Genomic DNA, 15,755 nt, shown 5'->3' with positions numbered 1-15,755 from the left:
ATCTTTGCCCCTGTCCAATAGAGGTTCTATTTACATTTTCATTATCTCTGATCTGTATTTGCTGTCTTCGTACATAAAACTAAGAAACACAATTTGAACCTTCCCCCTCTTACTGGTTCCATATGTTAATGTTGCTCATTTAGAAAAATGGAAAAAAGAAAGATAAAATAGACATTGTAACTTCTGCACATTTGTAATTGTATTATACAGGTTGATTTGCTAACTGGTTTAAAATTTGTCTCTGGAGATCTCTATGGAGAAAGCTTGAGTGTAAAATGCTTAGTTCTTCAATAATCCAGTGTACCCGACTGCCATTTCAGAATAACCGACTCTGTCAATTTGGTCAAGCTGACCTTTATGTACCAGAAATAAATGGAGAGTGATCTCCCCCCCCCCCCCCAAAAAAAAACTGATAGCAAACAAAGCATTAGACTTCATACGAGCCAATAGAGTATTCCCATTTAAGGTTGGTGAACACAAGTATGTTCATCCCATGGGTCTACATGCATGGAGGCATGACACACATTTATGTACAGATAGAATTTTCACGTGTTTTTACAACTACAAAACTCGCTTGGATATGTGGCAGTGAATTTGCAGCAACAGCTATGAGAAGGCAGAATGGCCAGGAAATATTCATCCTCCTCCCTGAAGAGCCTGTGCCATGATCAGGACCATTTGGCATGTGTTTGCCTCTGAGAGTACAAAACCATATTATTTCATTTGAGGAAATCATTGTTCAAGAAAGCATAGAAATATATGCACACCCAATTGATTTCAAAGGGTTTAGCCATAAAGAGAACCTTTCAGGAATATATTTTAATGTTCTTTTAGAAGATTGCATTTAATATGTGATTTATGTGTTTGAAAAAAGGTAATGAAAAGACACCAGAAATTTTCCAATGTGAATGAAAAGGAAATGGAAATTTTCAAGTAACTTTGACTCAGGCATCAGCAAAGACACAAGCACTTACTGGCATTTTTAGTGATGCACAATTCAAACAGAAGAAATAACCAGTTTCTTTGACCTTGGTTCTTGCCTTTGATGTAACCTTTTTGTCAGTTAATATGGTTTGGAGGGATCAGAAGAGAGGCTAATCTTCTTCATAGCCATGGGGTGATTACAGACAAGTGGCAGTAAAAGACTGGCAATAAAATGTGTAATAAGCCTTTAAAGAGTCACATGACCCTCACATGGCTAAAAATAGGGGATTGGCATCTACACTGTAAAACTAATACATCTGACCCAACTTTAATCATCATGGTCTCTTCTAGCTTGCTTTTATCATTCTTTCTTTCTGGAAAGCAGTCATCAACTCGACCTCCACTTCTTCATTACAGGAGAAGCGGCTGCCACAACTTGAATACAATATATCAACTGAAGGCCATCAGCGATGTTTTGATGAAGTATTATAACATAGTTCATTAAATTTCTATTGCTCTGATGATGCATTTGTCATATTCTCTTGAATTGATGGGATGTCGTGCATATTCCAAGGAGCCTCAAGCCAATGAAGGCAAAAGGAAAAGCTGGATTCTGGAAAAGTTAGTAGGCTGAAACCTGATTTTTAATTTCCTTTGAAGAAAAGCATTTTAGGAGTTTAAAAAATTAAGATTGCTTGAAATTTTAAGAACGTGAAAGAATGTATGTTTTTTTTAAAAAAAATGTTATTAAGATTTTCAAAAAATATACATAAAATGAATATAAAGGGGGGAGGTGAAGGGGAGGTGTTTAAGGAAGAAAGTGAGGGGGGAATGGGAAGAGTGATGTGGGGGGTAGTGGAGGGGGGAGGGAAGGGGGTAGGGAATTGTTTGGTCTTCCATCCTTATCGTTGGGGGGTTTCTTTCATTCATAATCTTTTATTCTTTTTATCCTGGTTGGTTCCATTAGTTACCATTCCTGGTCTCCTCCTCTTATACTTCTTCCTTAAATTTTTTCATGTATTCTTCAAACTGTGTCCAGTCCATCTTCTTTATAGGTTGTCCTCTTTGCTCCTTCAGCAAAAAGGTTAGTCTGTCCATGTCGTAGATTTCCTCCATTTTTTCTTGCCATTGTTCCTTTGTTGGTATCTCTTTTGTTTTCCATTGTCTAGCAAAAATTATTCTTGCTGCTGTTAAGGTTAAAGTTTATTTCCATGTCTGTTAATCCTAATAAATAATATTCTAGTTTCATTGGGAAAGATTTTTTGAGTATTTTTTGAGATTCTGTGTGTACTGTTTTCCAAAACTTTGTAGTTTCATTACATGTCCACCATGTGTGGAAGTATGATCCAACATGACTATTACATTTCCAACAGGTGTTTTGTGTATTTTTATACATGATTGCTATTTTTTTTTGGTGTAATATACCACATGCGGAACATTTTTATCCAATTTTCCTTCAGGTCCATTGTGTATGTGTATTTTATTTTTTTTCTTCCAATTTTTTCCCCATTCTTCCAGATGTATTGTGCATCCAATATTTTTTGCCCATTTTATCATGCATTTTTAAATCTCTTCTGTTTCCGTTGACCATTCTAACAATTTGTTATACATTTTTGTTATCTCCTTTTTCTCATTTTGAAGAATCTTATCCCAAAATTTTCTGTGCTGTTAAATCCAAATTTACTGTCTTTCATATATAATTCCTTTATTTGAGCATACTGGAACCATGGGAGATTTTTTGTATTTTTGTTTTATTTCTTCTTGGCTTTTTAGTTGGTATCCACCATTCTTTTTAGTCAGAATTTCTTTATAGGTGGGCCATTTCGACCAGCTCATGAATTTACTGTTGTTGACTTCAAGAGGGGAAATCCATAATGGTGTTTTTTCATAAATATATATTTTATATTTTCCCATATTTTACTTGGAAACGATCTGACAAAATGATCTCCAAAATTTTTCCACCTTTCTTTTGTCATGCCAGCCCCATCTCAAGTCAAAGCCCTCTAAGTTCAAGATATTTTCTTTAAGGTTGACAGTCCTTCAGCCATGCTACCACACAGACTTCGAAATATAGTTTGAGATTTGGGAGACCAAAGCCTCCCCTGTTTTTAGTGTCAGTCATTAATACATATTTAATTCTTGGCTTTTTAACTTTCCATATACATTTTGAGAGGTCTTTATTCCAGTCATCAAACACCTTAGATTTCCTAATTATTGGCAGATTTTGAAACAAATATAGCATTTTTGGTAATATATTCATCTTGATAACTGCTATTCTTCCCAATAATGATATATTTAAATTCCATTTCTGTAAGTCATTTCTTATTTCCCTCCACTTCGTGTTGTAATTATTCTCCAGTAATTGTGCATTCTTTGCCGTTAACCATGTTGTCAAATATTTGTTTTTAGATGTTACTGTAATTCCTGTCTTCTCTTTCAACGCCTCTTTGTTTTTCTTTGTCATACTTTTTGTTAAGATTTTTGTCTTCTTTTTATTTAGGTAGAAACCCACCAATTCACCAAATTCTTCAATTTTGCTTATCCATTTTTGTATATGTGATCTTGGTTCCTCTATAATGCATATAATATCGTCTGCGAATGCTCTCAGTTTGAATTCCTTATTAGTAATTTTAGTCCCTTTTGGTCTTTTGTCTTGATTTATATATTTTTAAATAAAATCTCTATAGCAAAGATAAAAATTAGAAGGGATAGCGGGAAACCTTGCCGTGTTCCTTTACCAATCTTAATACTTTGTGTGTATTGGCCATTAATCATTATTTTGGCTCTTTGTTAATCATAAATAGTGTTCACAGCATTCATAAATTGGTAGCCGATATCAATTTCTTTAAATAGCAGTTTGAAAAAAGTCCAGTTTAGATTATCAAACACTTTCTTGGTGTCTAGGGAAAGTAACGCTAATTCTTTTTGGTGACTGGTTTCATAGTATTCGATTATATCTAAAATGCATCTAACATTGTCTTTCATTTTCCTTCCTGGTAGGAAGCCCATTTGTTCTGATCCAATCCAATTGTTTAAAAAATATTTTAATCTGTTAGAATGCTCTTAAAAATTTTGTAGTCTGCATTTAGGAGAAAAATGGGACGATAACTCCTCACATCTGTTTTTTCCATGTTCTCTCTTGGGATAGTAATTATATCAGCTTCCCTCCATGAGTCTGGGATCTCTTTATTATGTAATACATTGCTCACAACTGTATGTAATACTTTGTTCATAAATGTATGTTAATGTTGCCTTGATACAGAAATAATTATTAAAAAAGAGTGATCCCTTATTGGAATATATAAGCACATCAATATTAACAAGACAGAAAGGACATAATATTAAGAAGAAATGGGGGTAGATATCTACTAATAAAATAGAATTATTTTATCACAGCTGTGAAATTGTTAGCATGCCCATTGTATTTCTATTTTGGACTACCTTCAATTTTACACAAAAGTAAATTAAAGGCTTTTGTGGTCAGCTTGATTAGAGAGGGAACCTCTTTGAAGAAATACCTGTCTCCTTCATATATAGCTATTTCCCCCAAAATGCCACACTCCAATTTTTTTGTATGAACTGCAACTGCCAGAATTGCTCCTTGGCCAAGTTCATAATCAATTATTTTTTCAGTTAGAAAAGATATAATATCTGCATTGCATGTTAGATGTAAAATAAGAAAGGGATCAAATCCCTTATTTTGCAGTAGAATAGCACCTGGTTTAGTTACTTGTTATAGCTATGAAAGGCTTTTGTTGTTGTGTGCCTTCAAGTTGTTTACAGCTTATGGCAACCTTAAGGGGACCCATCACTGGGTTTTATAGGGTTCAAAGTGTATGATTTACCAAAGACTATTCAATGGATTCCGTGGCTGAGCGAGGAATCGAACCCTGGTCTCCAGAAGTCATAGTCCTACACTTAAACCATTATGCCATGCTTATGAAGAAAGATATAAAAGAATCCTGTAGTACCCTTGAAAATGACTTGAGAAAAAGTAATTTCTAGAATAAGCTGTTGTGGACTTCAGTTCATTTCATCAGATGCAACTGGAGCCCACAAATGTTTTGCTAGAAATAGCTTTTTTTTCTCAGTCTACAGGACTCTTTTGCACCTTTTTATGCTGAAATAGACTAATATGGATACAACTTCAACATGTTCAAATGCTATCTTCCACCATTTTCTATGCTGACACTTCATCATCTCTTGTGGATTTTAAAGTGAAAATGATGTGAAATGGATACAAGTGTGCTGAAGTTTGCAGGCTTTAGTTTTTTTTAAAGTAATTAAATAGTTATTGCAGTTACTTCTGAGAAACAGGAAAGGACTGTATTTTTAAAAAATGTAGTTCTGTTGAAAATTAAGCTCAGAGTGAAGTTAAAGGAAATTCTGGATTGTCTTTGAGGAACAGTTGGTGAATAAGACAAGTGATCACAAATACCAAGATGGGCAAGAAATACTGATCCGTGCTAGAAGAACAAAGGCCTTATACATTTGTCCAAATAAGTTAGTGAAGGATGATAAAAAAATTACTTGGGATATAGAATCCTCTGAGATAATACATCTCCAGTATTGTTTTGGTGCCATGTTAAAACATGATTAAAAAGACTGCATTTACTGTAGCATTTGCAGATTCATCTGTCATACTGATCTTCATCAATCCTCACTACAAATTTGTAAAATAGGCAAGGATGAGGAGTCATGGCTGGCTTGTGTTCCCGATCCATTTAACCAAGAAACGCAGATGATGTAAAGAAGACAGACAGACAAGAAGAATAGCTGTTCTTACATTTCAAACACCATTATCTGTACTTAGCCCTCTGGTTGTTAATTTTATGAAGTATACAGGTATAGTCGTAACAAATGCTCTTCAAAAATCCCTTTTCTTTTTTATTTCCATGTATTTCTGTGCTAGGGGAACATATATTTGCTTATTTTCTTATGCTGAAACAAACGATTATTAAAATGCTGTCCCCACAGAGTGTAGTTATGTAAACATTTACACATTTTAATGGGTTTTATTTCATATTTTGAGGCTTTGGAGTTAAAATTTTATCTGCATGCACTTTTTGTTTTGTCTGAAAAAATGTTTTGGACAGAAAATAATATTCTTGTACAAATGGCATTTTCATAGAAAGGCCCACAAGATGAAATATTTTGCAGTGGTTAACTGCAAAATATTTTTTGAAGTCATGGAAAATAATGGCTTTGTGTGATATATGATGTTATTTTATGTGATGTATTTAATAATGTTTAATGTTTTATCAGAGGAGGGTCAACTTTGATGTTTTGTGCTGTTTTTTATCGAGTGCATTGAATTGTTGCCAATACTGTGAACCACGCTGAGTCCCCTTCTGATTGAGAAGGGCAATATATAAATACCACAAATAATAATAATAAATAATAAAGATAAAAAGAAAAATTCTTGTATATATTATTATTAATGGAATCCTTCTGGAATCTTGGACAAACTTATGAGAAGTGCTGTTTTTTAAAAAAAAATCACATACAGACATAGTTAAAATGATATCCCCATCGATTGAAACATTTACTTATTTGTCACATTGATACACAAAGATCTACACTGTATTTATCATATTTACTAGATTCTAATGCTCACCTTTTTTGATTAAATTACCTTCCCAAAATTAAAGTGCGCATTAGAGTTGCATAATATGGTAAATACTTTTTTGAGTTTCAGGGTTTTGAAAATTGAGGCACATTCGATTTTTTACAATTAAATGAGAAGGTTCCCAGAGCACTTTAAAAATAACAGTAGGACAGTTCCAGCCTGCTGCCTGGCAAATCTGAGAGAAATGGATTATATACTATCACCCCTGCTCATGTATATTTTAACATTGCTGTAAATTCTGATTACTCCAAATATGTTTCTAACACTTAAATCTGAAATGGCACCACTGCTCAGCTGTGATGCTCTGCAGGGATAATGTTATGCCAGACAGGTTTATTGAGAGGATGAGGAAACTACCAGTTTTGATTTCTCTCATATTCATGTTTTTTTTTTTTTAAAACCCTCCCGGTCTTTCTATTCCAAAGGAGTGGTTTATGAAGTAACACCCCTTCCCCCAAATTTACAAAACGTACAGCTATCCACAGCACAGAAAGTGCCATGTTGTATTTAAATGAGTTGTAAATGTGAAGCTATTCAGACAGGAAAGAACTTTGATTGAATACATAGAGTTAAAAACTCAGATTTTTAAGATAAAATATTTGAATCTGGGTGGACAAATCTGTCAGTGCTGTTCTCTCCCATATCCATTTTTTTTTAAAAAAAAGAAAGAAATCAGATCCTTTCTATCTTCAACACAAAGAAATACTTGAATTTGGGTGAATTCTTATGGAGAAATATACTGAAATAAGATAACTTGAACTTGAACATTCACTTTCTGTCTGATGTGAGCATCTCATACAATATAGCTTACTCCTCCTTTCTTGCAACTCTAAGTGACAGATCCCAGGATATTGCAGTTATTTTTGCCTGGCATTATGAATTATTGCAATGGTGTTGATGAAAAAGGAGTAGGGAGCTCTGAGATGCCAAAGCCTATTATTTTAACTTTATTTAGAGCTGTCAAGCCCTAATAATTTCAGCACCATTACAGGGCAAAGAAGCACAAAGGTCTTAATAGCAATCTAAAAACTATTATAGCTTGCCACATATAAATGGTTATGAACTAGAAAATCCCTAATTTTTCTAACTTTAACTTGGGATATTAAATTACACATCACACTCTTATAATGGCACAACAAATGCCAGAAGACCCTTAACTAGCATGACAAAAGATCTAATTATCTTATCCTTTCTTGCACAATTGTGGCTTGTGGTGAAAATACTTGTCTTGGGATACTTGTATTAAGCTTTCTAGGTTGACAGCCAGTGCATCACAATTTATGGAAGTAGACTCTTATAGCCTGTGTCCTTTTTCGAGAGCAGTAACTTAGCATTTTAAAGTAGTATACATATAACATTAAACCTCTGAGCTGCTGGACTTGTTGACCAAAAGGCCAGTAGTTCAAATCTGTGGAACGGAGTGAGCTCCCACTGTTAGCCCAAGCTTTTGCCAACCTAGCAGTTTGAAACATGCAAATGTGAGTAGATCAATAGGTACCGCTCTGGTGGGGAGGTAACGCCACTCCATGCAGTCATGCCAGCCACATGAACTTGGAGGTGTCTATGGACAATGCTGGCTTTTCGGCTTAGAAATGGATATGATCATCAACCACCAGAGACGGACACGACTAGACTTAATGTCAAGGAAAACCTTTACCTTTTATACATATAACAGTGGGGCAAAAGGCAACATACAGGTCTATGTAACCATCTGAACAAATTGTTCTATGTAAAGTTGGGCCCCTGGTGGCACAGTGTGTTAAAGCGCTGAGCTGCTGAACTTGCGGACCAAAAGGTCCCAGGTTCAAATCCCGGGAGCAGAATGAGCGCCCACTGTTAGCCCCAGCTCCTGCCAACCTAGCAGTTCGTAAACATGCAAATGTGAGTAAATCAATAGATACCGCTCCGGTGGGAAGGTAACAGCACTCCATGCAGTCATGCTGGCCACATGACCTGGAGATGTCTATGGACAACGGCGGCTCTTCGGCTTAGAAATGGAGATGGACACCAACCCCCAGAGTCGGTCACGACTGGACTTAACATCAGGGGAAGCCTTTACCTTTTTAAAGTTGGTTGCTTACAGTTTTATTTTATTTTTCTCCCTTTCAGACTAAAGCAATATCTCATAGTAACAGGAAGGTTTCTGTCACCATATTTCTCATTTTTATCTATAGCTGTAAAAGTTGGGCAATGAAGAAATGTCCAGTAACCATAACAATCTAGCAAAGCTGGATGGTCTGGACTCTACTCCTGCCATTGCTGTGGATCAGGAGCAGAATATCTAAATAGTTTTCCGTTTCCTCTCCAGCTGACCCAGCTTTCAATGTATTTATGGATGAGCCCTTGGACAGGCAATTCTTAAATAAATGGGTTGGGGGAAGATTCCCATGTCTGCCATCAGCAAGAGAAGGGGAATCTTCCCAGTTCAATCACTGGCAATAGAGCATGATCTTTTCTTGATTCAATTTCTGACGTTGCATGACTGGATCTTGCCAATTGAACATCACATTTTTTCAGTATATGATGACTGAATATCATATATTTCTGTTTAGTGATCTGTAAGAGACTTAGCATATTAATTTCCTAGGGAACAGTACTGAGAAGGAAGAGTATGGAATGAATTGCTGTAACTGAATGATGAACTACAGTACTTAAAATTTTAACACCTAGGACAAAATTTCATGGACCAACCTATATGAAATTGAGTTTTCTGATTCCTTTCTTTAGAAGTCATTAGACCCTCAAATGTTATGTAAATAATTAAAAAAACTTAGTCTTTGAGACTTTCTGGTGTAAGTCAAAAGAGCAAGACATAGGACCCAGATTCTCAATCTTGATTCGTATTCAGGGCATGGATCTGCTTGGATATGAAAGAATTTGGGCAACGTCAATCCAATCCAAATAGAGCTGATCAAAACCTCTGAATTACAGTCCTTTCACCAATCCTGCCTTGCCACAAAAGGAGCACTTTGTGGCCTGTTTATATAAAAAACATGCTTATCTACTAAGCTCTATTGCACATTTACAGTTTTCACGATTGCTTTTTCTTCTAATTATACAGCAGTCATGGAAGGATTGTAGAGTACAACTTCCATCCTAAATGTTTGGTTTTTGGCTCTTTGCAAAACAGCACACTCTCTTTTGTCAGCATTGATTTCCTTGTTCAACCATAATGAAGCCAAAGAGGTCCCTTAATCTGCTCACCACTTTATTGAAGGGTAAACAGTTCAGTGAAAGGAAATGATTAGTGTAATGAATGGTTTGGATTTCCTTCTAATAACAAAAGCAGCTCCTTCTATTACTTCTGAAAAGAAAGTATTTCTTTACGAGATGCTGGATCAGCAGCATATCTTTGTTCATGACTAGGTGGGAGTCCCGGCATTTTGTTAGAGTTTAATGGAAAAGCTGGGTGATGTCGTCACTGTTCAGTTTATCCTACAATGTAGAATTTAGATAATATAACCAATGTGGAATTCAGATAATTTGCTCTTCTTAATCCAGTATTCAACTAATGCCAGTGTTGTAGATCAGCCATCATGGCCTGTATTCCATCAAGAGATGGAGTTGGAAACAGATGAGGCTGAGGATTTTGCAGGCAATTCTGCTTCAAGCTGAGGTCCCATGACCTTGCAAATGCCTGATATGGTGATTTCAGAAGAACCACTAATTGGCAGACATTTCGAAGTCTCTTCATCATTACCTACACCAGATGGTGTTGACCTGGGTAAAGATGAGATGTTTAATCGGAAGGAATTTGTTACTAGAGATAGAAGCAAGAAAGAGGGAGTGAGAAGGTCTCGAAGATTAGCTCACAAGTCGGATGGCTAACTTTCCCAAGGGAAGTTTTTGGGGGTCCTGTACTCCTTAATCTTACAGGCTTGGGACTCCTTAAAAGTGGCCCTAAATGTATTCTTGTTGCGGTGTCAACTTTGCCTTTCCTCGGAAGAGGTTCCAGTTTCCAGCTCCTCGCCTTGTCTTCTGAATCCGTGCTGAGTTTCCAGTTCCAGGAGAGCCGCGCCGAGCCGCACTCCCGAGTAGACCTTGCCTTGTTACTGCGACTTTCTTGTTCCTGAATCGAGACTGACTTTGCTTTGTTTACCTTGCTTCTTTGACTTTGCTACAGGACTTTTCAAGCAGACTTGCAGTGCTTTGTTTCCGCTATTGCTTCATGGACAAACTTTGATTTCTAAAGGAAGCTATCGAGCTTCACTAGTGGATTACAATTTGGACATTGATAAACTCTTTCTGAATTGCAATAGACTATATATTATGGACTATTTCTTACTCTGACTTTCCACCATAAATGTGTATATGTGTGTGTGTGTGTGTTATATTAGCTCAGGTCAGGTTTTCGGGTGCTCATGCTGCCTTGGGGTGCAACAGCCATTATGAGACAAACACACTTTATGCTTATCTTCGTGACCGTATCTCCCCTTACAAACCAGCATGGACTCTATGATTGGCCAGGAAGGCCCTTCTCTCACTCCCACCTCTGTCACAAGCACAGTTGGTGGGGACGATGGAGAGGGCCTTCTCAGTGGTGGCCTCCCGGTTCTGGAACTCTCTTCCTAGAGAAATCAGATTAGCCCCCACCCTGTCCACATTCCATAAAGACTTGAAGGCATGGATGTTTCCATGTGCCTTGAATAACAGGCAGCCTGTAATTATCACTGCCCAGTCCTAATTGTTTACTGTTCCAGTTTCCAGCACTTTATTCCCACTCCTGGTCCTGTTGTCTTGCGTTTCTGCACAAGCCCTGCCTTTCCCTTGCAATTCTTAATAGTTCCACTTTCAGTTTCCTCTTGATCCTAGATGTTTTGTATGATGTTTTTATTCTATGGTTTAATTGGTTTTAACTATATTGTTTGTTCATGTGTTTAAATTTTTGTATCTTGAATACTTGTCTTTCGGGCTTGGCTCCCATGTAAGTCACCCCAAGTCCCTTCAGGGAGATGGAGGCAGATTATAAGAATAAAGTTGTTGTTGTCATTGTTTTTGTTGTTGTTGTTATTATTATTATTATTATTATCATTATATTGTATGACACAGCAAACAGGATAGATATGCTGGATAAAAAAAAAGACCAGACAGCGCCCGCAGGACTTGAACATCGAATATCAAAGTGGCTTCTTGCGGAGAAAGCGAAGAAACCGCTAGGCTAAGCTGGCTCGTTGTTGTTGTTGTTATTATTATTATTATTATTATTATTATTATTATTATTAATGTCCAGTGACTCCTACATCAACTATAGTGGTGAAGATGCTACTGGTTGGATTAATACCAGTGAAACTGGTGGGCACCATTGAATCCATGACAATCAGAAATCATTAGTTAAAATATCACAAGCAGGCATTACAATATCCCAGTTGCTGGGGACTTGTTTGTATTTACAGAAATAAGCAATCAAATGTGATCACAAAAACCAAACTTGCAGCTTGGCAGCATTCCAACTGAAGTGTTTCTGATATCCTGGAGATTGGAGGACTGATAAATGACATCAGCAGCTTGCTCCTGGGTTTATTGGAAGTAGGCCCTCAAGGATGTGGAACAATGGCTTCAAACTGCAGGAAAGGAGAATCTACCTGAACATTAGGAAGAACTTCCTCACTGTGATAGCTATTTAGCAGTGGAACTCTCTGCCTCAGAGTGTGGTAGAGGCTCATCCTTTGGAGGCTTTTAGGTAGAGGCTATATGGCCATCTGTTGGGGGTGTTTTGAATGCAGTTTTCCTGCTTCTTGGCAGGGGGTTGGATTGGATGGCCCACAAGGTTTCTTCCAACTCTATGATTCTATGATTCTTTGATTCTAAGGGGTCTCCTAAGTTGCCTGTTGTAAAGTACTTTGTGATGCAGACATTCTTCCCTTCTCCAGAGCCCGAGAATCTCTTCTGCCAGGCTGCAAAGACAGGTTTTGAGCAGAGGTATCATCAGTCATGCCTATGGAGAAGAAACTCTATCATCATAGTTATAATGACAACACAGGATCTCAGCCATAAACTTTAACAGCATATCTGGAAGTTGAAGTGAGGAGGGAAACATCACAGCCAAGCGGAAAAAAAGCTATCTTTTGAATCTACAGCATCAAGAATCCCACTGCATACAAATGTGAGATTGTGGAAGAGTACTAGAAGATAATGAATCCAAAGATAACATGAATCCAAAGCCATCGGTTGAATTCATGGAAGTGATACATTATGTGAAGACCTGGGAGGAAGTTTTTTCTGCTAGGGTATCCTAGCTGTGGAGCGACCTCCCTTTGGAAACTCTGAATGGTTATGACATTGACATTAAGTTAAAATGTAATTATTCCCCCATGCTTTGAGGCACCTCTGACCATGGCATAGATCTGGTTCATTTGGCTTATAGGTCTTGTCTTTTTAGTTTTTTAAAGGGATGCTCAACAATTTTAAATCTTAAAGAACTGCATAGAAATGGTGTTATAAAATTAACAAACCCACACCATTCTTTGTCAGAAAAAATGCATTCATTGTACAGAAAATGGAGGACTCAAGAAAATGAGATCAGCAAAGGAGGAGGTGGGGGGAAAAGAGTTGATTCATACCCAGACTCACACTTTTTAATATGCTATCTCTCCTCTTTCTTTTGTGTCTGCTGCTCATTCAAGAGAGGTAGGCACTTGCCTTCCTGTCCCTGCTTCCACAGTGTGCAATGGGTGTGTTGTTTTTAATGTATAATGTGTTCTTAATGTGTCTTGAGTGGTTTTCAATTAATATTTTAATGAAACTGATTGTTTAATGCTTTCAAAACATTTGCAACATCATATCATTTAAGCTATTTTGCTGGCCTTTGTTAAACTTATAATGTTCGCTGCTTTGGGTCCCTTATTGGGATAAAAATGAGAAATTAATCAATCAAACAATCCCTGGTTAGACAGTTTTCTGGAACTGATTACTCCTGATCCATGTAGAAATGATTTTTAAACATGAATGAGAACAAAAGACTTGTCCATGAAAGCCCTTATGAACTCAATTCCCAGTATAAAATCCTGGATCCAGAAACATAGTCAAGTCTAAAAACAGTCCACCTGTTCAATACCCTTCCTGCTGAATGTCAATATAGTTATATTGATAGAGGAAATATTCTGTGTATATGCAGAAACCTCTTATACTCCAAGCAATGTGCATACTTCCAAAGTAGAAGGGCAAATAGGGAAAAAAATAACTGAAACTGTTTTTATTAGAAAATATAGGTAGGTGTGTGTGTGTGGTGGGGCTGACATTAGGTTGCATACTGAATTGCGCTGGGGAAACTGGAGAGGAACATTTAAAGCAACACTAAAAGTATGACGGGTATGACTACAGCAACAGGGGAATGAGAGCATTGTCCCCATCTAGAAATTCTGAATTTTTCCTTCACTCCATATTTACAGCATTGCAGTATTTTAATGCATAATGCTCTTCTTTAGACATCTACAGAAAATAATGGTAAAAGTGACAAAGGGAATGTGAACACAGCTATCCTGTGTAGCTGGGTATTTCACACTGTGTGATATCTTCTCACCCTTGTGGTTTAGGTGCAATGAAAGTAATGAAGAAGAGCTTCTAAGATGATGAAGAAAACCTAATCCCTGTGTGAACCTTTTCTTATTTCTCCTTGGTCCACAGTGACAAATTTCAGGGAGAGAAAAGAAAGCAGATTTCCAGAAGCACCATTATAGGATATGAGTTACACTGAACTATGCCTACTCCTGGATTTCAAGGAAACTACTTTTTTTCATGTCAGGAGTGACTTGAAAAACTGCATGTTGCTTCTGGTGTGAGAGAATTGGCTGTCTGCAAGGACGTTGCCCAGGGGATGTCCAGATGTTTGATGTTTTACCATCCTGTGGGAGGCTTCTCTCATATTCCCGCATGGAGCTGGAGCTGCCAGACAGGAGTTCACCCCACTCCCTGGATTCAGACCACCGAGCAGGCACAAGGGTTTAACCCATTGCAGCACCGGGGACTCCTAGGGAGACTACTGAAATGACAGAATGTAGATACACCTTTAATGAAATTATTGGTCATTTAAGGAATATGATTTCTATAAATATAGGCAAATGTATCTGAACACTAGATTGTTCTAATTCTGAAAAGTTGGTGACACAACTGTGTTATCAATGGGGAAATCATAAAATTGTTTGTGTTTAATTTTTTTTTTTTTTGCTCAGCACCATGGCCAGCAACAAAGAGAAAACTCTTCGGAAATCATAATCCATGTGCGTAATAGCCACCCTTTTGTAGCTAAAGCAAAAAACCAAAACCAAAACAACATCAAAAAACAAAAGCAAAAGACCCATCTTCTCTCACCTGAGAGTAAGAATGAAATAATAATCAAGAAATTATTAGCAATTTTATCTCCTTCCTTTAAACATAACATCAGGAGTATGAAGTGATCATCTCTTTCTGCTGCCCAACAGTAGATAATGTACAGTCTTCCGTGCTAACCACATATGAACATAAAACTATGTCTTCCCAGAAACAGGAGTGCTCCTGAAGATTAATAAATTGTGGTCTGAAACAAAGATGTGGCATCTGATCCTTTTGTTCCCCCCCCCCCCCCCAAAAAAAGGTGGGATGTAAAAATATTCACAGATTTGCTTTGATAAGTTTTTTAACATGTCAACATAAAGAGTGGGAAAGGAAAATAAAGAGAAAGGGCATGGAAGAAAAGACTCTATAAACACCTTTGAGGCAAAGTGATTCATGTTAGCATGAATTTTGATGGAGTATTACTTCAATTTTTTAGATGTATTGAAGGAGTGATATTGAAATCACAGTTGTGTAAGCACAATTATGTGTTGGTAAGAAGTAGGATAGAAAGGATGAAGATAGATGCAAATTTTAAACTAGTCAAACATGTTCAGTGTGTTTTGAAAGATATTACAAATCTTTCAAGTAGCTGGTCTGTTGGTACTGACATACAAAAGCAGTAAATCTGCTTGCCAAACAGTCCATTTCCTTGTGGTAGAAACCTTCTCAGAGGATATATCTTTTTCTTATATGTGCCATTATGAGGACTCTGATATTAGTGTACAAAGTGTCTCAAGAAGCCATTATCTCTGTTCACATCTCTACTAATGATTTGGAATGTGTCAATATACCCCGTGCAGTTGTTTTGTTTTATTTCTATCCCTTACAAATGTGAAAAGAGCAGAATAGAAATAAAGTAAATAATAATAATTTTTTCATTCCAAAGTTTCTT

General features: G+C 36.9%; 1 protein-coding gene across 1 annotated transcript in view; it reads right to left on the bottom strand.

Annotated features, from left to right (window-relative positions):
- The window catches only part of LOC103278639 (thioredoxin), a 177,838-nt gene that overhangs the window by 73,913 nt on the left and 88,170 nt on the right, over window positions 1–15,755 (bottom strand).

Source organism: Anolis carolinensis, chromosome 4 (genome assembly GCF_035594765.1).
Source record: "Anolis carolinensis isolate JA03-04 chromosome 4, rAnoCar3.1.pri, whole genome shotgun sequence".
Lineage (NCBI taxonomy): Eukaryota > Metazoa > Chordata > Lepidosauria > Squamata > Dactyloidae > Anolis > Anolis carolinensis.
Note: the sequence above shows the minus strand (reverse complement) of the source record. Positions and strands in the feature narration are given on the sequence as shown.